The following is a 7,756-nucleotide window of genomic DNA, read 5'->3' as shown; positions in this document are numbered from 1 at the left end:
GCACCACTTATGGAACAGCTGGGGTTTGCGGTATTGGCAAAAACTAACCAAGGGACAAAAACTAGAGGGGTGGTAGTGATGGGCAGAAAGAAGGACACGGTGGTAAAGAGAAAAAGGAAGATCAATGGGGAAGATGGGTAATGTTGGAGTTAGTATTTAAAGGGGAGACAATAACGTTGGTCTCAGTATACGGGTCTACTGATGACGATCCGGATATTTTCCAATACCTGGATGTAGAACTGGCACAATGGCAGGAACCAATTATATGTTGTGGTGATTTTAACTTACATGATCCAGGTAGTTCCTTTATACAACCAGGGTTTCAGTACCAAGGTAGAAAGAAAAAAACGTTCAAAGCCCTGTCAGAAATGGTGATAAACAATGCATTGACGGACCCATGGATAAAATGGCATCCGCATTTGGATGGAAGCACTTTCTTTTCAGCCCCACATCAGGTTCTAGTCACGCTAGATTACTTCCTTTTTTCAAATAGTTTGGTAACAGGGTCGGAAATAGAAAAATACCCACGTATCATATCAGACCACAGTCCACTAGTACTAACAATTAAATTAGGGAAAACTCAAAGAAAAGAGACACATTGGACCTTCGAAAGAGCCTTGCTGCAGGATCATGAATATAGAATAGCTATGACAAACTGGATGACGAGCTTCTGGGATATAAATAGGAACACCGCACCCCCAGGCATAGTCTGGGATACATTTAAGGCGGGAGTAAGGGGGGAGACAATGAGCTATGTCTTTTCGAGACAAAAAAGGGAAAAACTGAAAATAGAAGAAATGAATAGAAATATCTTGAGAGTAGAAGGTGAATTAGAGTTGGCTATCAGACAACAATCCTCATTAGATCAGATACTATTAAAAGGTATAGCACTAAAAGCAGAGGCAGCAGAAGGGATTGCTAAAAGGACAGTAGAGAAATATCTGGCAAGAAAGGAGAGTGTTTATGAACTTAGTGAACGGGTGGGACACATCTTAGCTGTTCGAACTAGGCAGAAAGGGGCCACATCCGATATTAGGGAGATCAAAGATACACAAGGGAATATGGTACAAGAATCAGATCAGATAAGAGAGGTATTTAGGCATTATTACTCAGGCCTTTACGACACAGGCAAGGCAGTAGGAATGGAGGAGTAGAAAGATATCCGAGCGATATATCCCCTCCAGAGTTATCGATGGAGGATAAGACTTATCTTGAGGCAGTTTTCCATCTAGAGGAGTTTGGGGTAGCAATAGGAGATCTCCCGGCGGGGAAAGCCGTGGGCCCAGACCAGATACCGCTGGAGTTTTACAAAACATTTAAAGAAATTCTAGAGGGGGATACGTTCAATATAATGCTGCAGGCACAGAAGGGAGAGTCGATACCGGAATCATGGGGAGGGGCAGTCATTATTGTAATTGCAAAGAAAGGAAAACCTACAATTAACACAGGTTCATATCGGCCAATCACTCTGATGAATTCAGATGTGAAAATCTATTAAAAAATATTGGCCAAAAGGTTATCAAGGGTGATAGAAAGTATGGTCTGCCCCTCCCAGCATGGTTTCATTCCAGGGAAAGGCTCAACACAACACATAAGGCAGGTTATAACGATGCTGGATGCAGCAAACACCCTAGGAGACCCTATGGCAGCGTTATTTTTAGATGCTGAAAAGGCATTTGATAGGATCTCCTGGGAGTTATTCTGGTCAGTTATGAGGTGGAGCGGAATAGGAGTCAGCTTTATAAAGGCCATGCAGACTCTCTACATGAATCCAACAGCTAAGATAAAAGTTAATAGAGGGTACTCGGAAGAGGTTACAATAAAGAGAGGAACAAGACAGGGCTGCCCCTCATCTCCCTTGCTATTTACCCTATATTTGGATCCCTATCTGCGTAGGCTAGAGCTCACTGGATGTTGTCATTAGTGATGTGATCAGTGATGTCATTAACCATGTCATGAATGAAGTAATATATATAAGTAAAGAGGTGCGCATGAAGGGGCCGTACTTCTAAGGAAAGGATAAGTCACGCAAAGTAACTTTTTGTCTCTTTGTAAATATGGTGTTGTTTTTTGTACTTTGCAGGTGGTAAAGCGACGACAATTTTTGCTTTCAGTGTGGGTGTTCATCTGATGCTGAGGGGGAGTTCTCTCCAGGTCTTTGCCATGATGTACAAAAAGGGTGTGACTCCTGTCTGGTTATGTGAATACATAGAAGGACACGGGAAGCGCCTTTGGTGCACAACTTCTAGGCGTTTGGGAGCCGGCATTGAGGGGAAGCACCCACAGCATCGGTGTCAAAACATCGCAGTGCGATCGCACCGCGATTTTGACATCGCATCGTCGTTCACATCGCATGCAACGACGGCGCGATGTCATTAACATCGCATGCAACTACAACGCATGCGTTGTGAGCAGTGCGATGCGATGTTAGACATGACAGTGCGATGCGATGTTAGACATGACAAGGAACATTAATATGGGCTGAATTTATGGCCGCAAATGTTTTGGCAAATGTGTAAAAAATAAAATTATCGCATGCGATGTGAGCGATGACAAGGAACATTAATAAGGACGAAATTAATGGCCGTAAATGTTGGAAAGCATGACAAATTGGCAAATGTGTAAAAAAATGTTGAATAATGAGGCACAATTGACTCACATTATTGTGGCCGGAAATTATGGGCGAAAATGTTGAAAAACATGACAAATTGGCACAATTGACTCACATTAAAATGGTCGGAAATTATGGGCGCAAATGTTGAAAAACATGACAAAATGGCAAATGTGTAAAAAAAATGTTTAATAAATTAGCACAATTCAGGGGGGCGTGGCTTGGACGCCGATGGCGATGGTCGCCTGAGAGCTCGGCTCCGGGACTGAGCCCGCATTGATCCTGCAGATCGGAGTCCACGGGGCACCCTAGTCCCCGCAAACCGACGATCGAACTGATTGGGACCCACTGGGATGCCCGGTGATACTTGAAAACCGGTTGATCCGACGGAAAATCGAAGTTTGGGGACCAGCGGAGTGAGACCCAAGATGGCACCCGGACCTTCTCAACACCTTGGCCGGGACCCTTAATCCGGAGGAACATCGCTGGGCACGGCGCACCCTCCGCCTCCTATCTCCCTGTGATGTGATGGTCTAGGTGTTGCCTTACCCAGAATCTGAGCACGGTGACCGATCCTGGATGATCTGAGGTCCGGACTATCGATGGCTTTATAACACGGACGTCTGGTGACCCTGTGTGTGGAACCGAACCCCAGTGCCGCACCCGGCTGCACCCCGCCGAGTGACTGAAATCCATGGGCAGCACGGCGCCTTGGCGCCACAAAGTCTCCGGCGGCGTTGGTGACTCTCGATCTAGATCCTCATCGGCCAAGCGGGCCTATCCGACCTGGCGCCGATTGTCCCCGCCTCCTTCTCGGAGCCCTCCGACGACACGGTGGTGGCGCGGCCCGGGGTTGCGGAAGACCAACAGGCCCTGGAGACGGAGATCGGCGACCCTCGGCTCCACGACAATTTGCCGGGTGGGGCAGAGTGGACGCCCGCACTCGGAGGTGCCTCTGACTGACTTTCCACCGTGGGACTCCAGCGCCATGGGAAAACCGAAAGGACCCAAAGGAGCCACTTTAGCTGCCTCGGATTCGGAGGCGCCGGACAAAGAGGATCGCAGGGACCCGGGGAGCTCTGGAGGCCCTCACTTGCAACAACAATTTGACCGGGTCCTAGAGGCGATAGCGACCACGCGCTCGGCCCTCCAGCAGGACATTGCCCAGGTTGCGACGAGCTTGGGCCTCCTTAGAGCGGACCATGGTAAGCTTTCAGATAGGGTCAAGGAAGTGGAAGGCTCGGTGAGGACCTTAGAGCCCGCGCAGAAGACCCTGGCCGCGACGATGAAGGATGCCCTGTCCCGGATAGAGGCCCTTGAGCGGCGAGCGGAGGATGCGGAGGGGCGTAATAGGCGAAACAACATTCGTGTGGTGGGCCTGCCGGAAAAGATTGAAGATGGCGATATGGTGGCCTACTTGGAAGCCTGGCTCCGGGACAAGGTGGCGCCAGAAGGCCTGTCCTCCTTCTACACCTTGGAGCGAGCACACAGGGTGCCGGCAAGGCCGCCGCAGCAAGGCCGCGCCCCACGGCCGGTAGTGGCACGCCTGCTACATTTTATGGACAGAGATCTCATCCTCAATGCCGCCAGACATAATGGCCCTTACAAGGTGGAGAATAGCCAGGTGAACATTTTTCCGGACTACACGTTTGAGACCCAGCGCAGGCGGTCCTCTTTCCTGGCGATCAAGCGCGAGCTCCGGAGCGAGGGCATTCAGTACTCGCTCCTGTTTCCCGCAAGGCTCCGCATCATAGTTGATGACAAGACTCAGTTCTTTGATTCCCCGGAGGACGTCTGCAACTGGCTCGAACTCTATAGGGCTGGTAAAGATGGTTTCAGCTCGTCATCTCGGCTGACAACAGAACCTGGACAGCGACGGCGATCCAGCAGGCTTCGGAGTCGCCATGGCCAAGCGGGCAGGCCTTCGACCGTGGAGACATCAGCGGAATGGAAGGGAGTGTTGGAGATGTTGACTACGATATCTGGTTCGCGAGAAGGCCCCATTACTGAGGAAACGGACCCTGGGGATGAGGGGGAGCCAACGGATTCGGAGGAATCGGTGACTGACAGTGTCCACATGCCGGTGATCACTCCTAACTCGGTTGAGGACCTTCTGGATGGTCAGGGGTGATGGGGTGAGCTACTTCCATTTGGGTGGGGGTCTGCAACGGGGGTGGCAGGGGTTGGCGATTGTCCATGATCTCCGTGTTGAAGAAGGGAGGGGTGCCCTGCCTGTGACATAGCTTTTGTTTGGGGCTCATCTCTAGTCTCGGTAGTCCGAGAGTCGAGGGCCCATTACCGGCGCCCAGCCCGTACCTAGCCCTTAAGGCCTTCCTGCGGTGGCGACCGCAGGATTAGTTGGGGACTTTGGGATTGTTAAGGGTAAGGTTTGGATGGGAACTAGATGGTACTATTTGGGTCCTGTTCTGGGGAGGGTGGGCAGGGGTTTGTTTCGACCGGGGGTTGTGGTTTTCTGGTTGGGGAAAATGGCCGCCATCAGTGTTGGGTTGATGTTGCTCTTTCTTTGTTGGGACCGAGGTGGAGAGACTTGAAACGAACGGTATGGGACAATGGCTGATGTTACTAATGTGAAATGCATTACTTGGAACGTACGAGGGCTTCACACTATGTCTAGACGCCACAAAGTCCACGCTTATTTAGTGCGTAGAGGGGTGCAAATGGCACTGCTGCAGGAGACCCATCTCAACAAGGCGGAAGGGGCAGCGCTACAGCGTAGATGGAGGGGGCAGGTCTTCTGCACTTCGTATTCAGCGTATGCCAGGGGGGCGCTGATTTGGATCAGAGCTGGGGTTCCATTCCAGGTTGCAAAATCCGTGGTGGACCCGGAGGGCCGCTACGTAGCCATCTCAGGCACACTAGGGGGGAGGGACCTGAACGTTTGCTGTGTTTATGCGCCTAATGTGGACCAACTCGCCTTCCTCTCCGGGTTATCGGGTTCGTTAGCCCACTTCTTCTCTGGACCCCTTCTGCTCGGAGGGGATTTCAATTCAATAGTGGACGTGGAGGCTAAACGCTCGCACCCCCCCCCTCCCTGACTCTCCGGTTCACCGTGTAGCTAAAGGAAGGAGGGAATGGCAGACGCACTGGGGACTCACGGATATCTGGAGAGCACAGCACCCCGATACTAGAGACTACTCTTACTTCTCGGGCCTACACGAATTGCACGTCCGGTTGGACGGGTTTCTGGGCTCGGCGGAGTTGACTTCGGCAGCGGTCCGGTCTGAATATCTGACCAGGACTATCTCGGACCATAACCCTCTTTTGTTGGACCTTCGCTGGTTTCCCGGGGTTCCCGCTGTGCCCACCTGGAAAATGCGCCCGGAAATTTTGGAGGACGCAGTTTTTAAGGCAGACTTGGAGGACACCATTTCAGAATATTTTGCGTCCAATGGGGGTACGGCGGGATCGAGGGCGCTGGAGTGGGACGCCTTTAAGGTGGTGGTCAGGGGCTACTGTATTGCTAAGAAGGTGGGCATGCGGCGCGTCATCCTTGATGACCTGGCTACGGCGGATCGGAAGCTCCGTGAGTTGGAACTCCGCCATCCCGGGCGTCCTGAACTTCAGGAGCGCACGGCGGCGGCGAAAGAGGCGGTGACGGCGGAGGTCGAGCGGCTGCGCTGCTTCGACTATAAGGCCTATACTGCTAGGTCGCTTGCGGAGGGAGACAGATCGGGCGCCCTGCTGGCGTGGTTGGCTAACCCCACGCGCCAAACTTCCCTGACAACGTCCATGCGCACGGCAGAAGGGACCGAAGTACACACTCAACCTGAGATCTTGAGTTGTTACCTGCGCTACTATGAGCGCCTGTACCGTAGCTGCTCAGCCGGGGACCCCTCCCGGATTGAGGACTACTTGCGACCCCTGGAACTCCCAACAATGGAATCGGACGTGGCGAAGGCTCTGGGCTCTGATATCGAACTGGGTGAAATCCGCAGCGCCATTAAAAAGATGGCGAGGAATAAGACCCCGGGCCTGGATGGTCTTCGATAGAATTTTATTCCGCCTATGTTGACCTCCTGGCGCCAAGGCTGCTGATAGTCTACAGAGAGGCGAAGCGGCTGGGTCGGCTCCCCGGCTCGATGTGTGAGGCCTTGGTAGTTCCTCTCCTCAAACCGGGCAGGAATTCATCCGACCCGGCGTCCTACCGTCCACTATCCATGTTGACGGTCGATTACAAGATATTGAGCAGCATACTGGCGTCGCGGCTGCTCGGTCACATGCGCTCTTTGGTGCACGAGGACCAGGCTGGATTCATTCCCAAGCGAAACACGACCATGAACATCCGTAGGCTGTTCCGTTTGCTGGGGGAGCCGCTTGTTGACGCCCCGTGCCCGGTGGTCCTTTCGGTGGATTTGGAAAAGGCCTTTGACAGCCTGGAATGGGACTACCTGCGCTGTGTACTGCGGCGGTTCGGCCTAGGTGAGGGCTTCGTCAGGTGGACCTCGGTACTGTATGCCTCGGCATCGGCCAGGGTGCGCGCAGGCCCGCTGGTTTCCTCACAATACTCGGTGGAGAGAGGCACGAGGCAGGGTTGTTCACTATCCCCGCTTCTCTTCGCGCTAGCGGTGGAACCACTGGCGCTGCTGCTCCGATCCGGGGCCCACTTTCGCGGTTTATGGACACCATCGGGCCCGCATTATGTCTCGCTATACGCTGATGACCTGTTGCTCTTCCTTGAAGACCCGATTGATGCTTTGAACGGGGCTGCATCGGCGCTCACGGCGTTTGGAGAGATCTCGGGCCTTCGGGTGAATTGGGCCAAGACCTGCCTGTTCCCGGTTCGCAGGGGCACGCCCAGCCCCGATATCAGTAGGGAGATTAGGTGGGAACCTGACTGCTTTAAATACCTGGGGGTGTACGTCTACCACGACCCGACTGACCTCCTGGATGGGAACATAGTTCGCAGCACTCGCGCACTCCGGAGTAGCATGGATTTCTGGGCCACCCTGCCGCTATCGGTGGCGGGGCGAATCGCTCTGCTAAAAATGGTGGCGCGCCCTCGGCTGCTGTACTATTTCCGTGCGCTGCCGGTTTGGATCCCGCCGGCCACCTTTCGACTGCTACGATCAATGGTGGTGGGATTCCTCTGGGGCTCAGGCCGCCGGAGAGTGGCCCTTAAGACCC

Source organism: Lissotriton vulgaris, chromosome 2_2 (genome assembly GCF_964263255.1).
Source record: "Lissotriton vulgaris chromosome 2_2, aLisVul1.2, whole genome shotgun sequence".
Taxonomy (NCBI): Eukaryota; Metazoa; Chordata; class Amphibia; order Caudata; family Salamandridae; genus Lissotriton; species Lissotriton vulgaris.
This window is presented reverse-complemented; position numbering follows the sequence as displayed.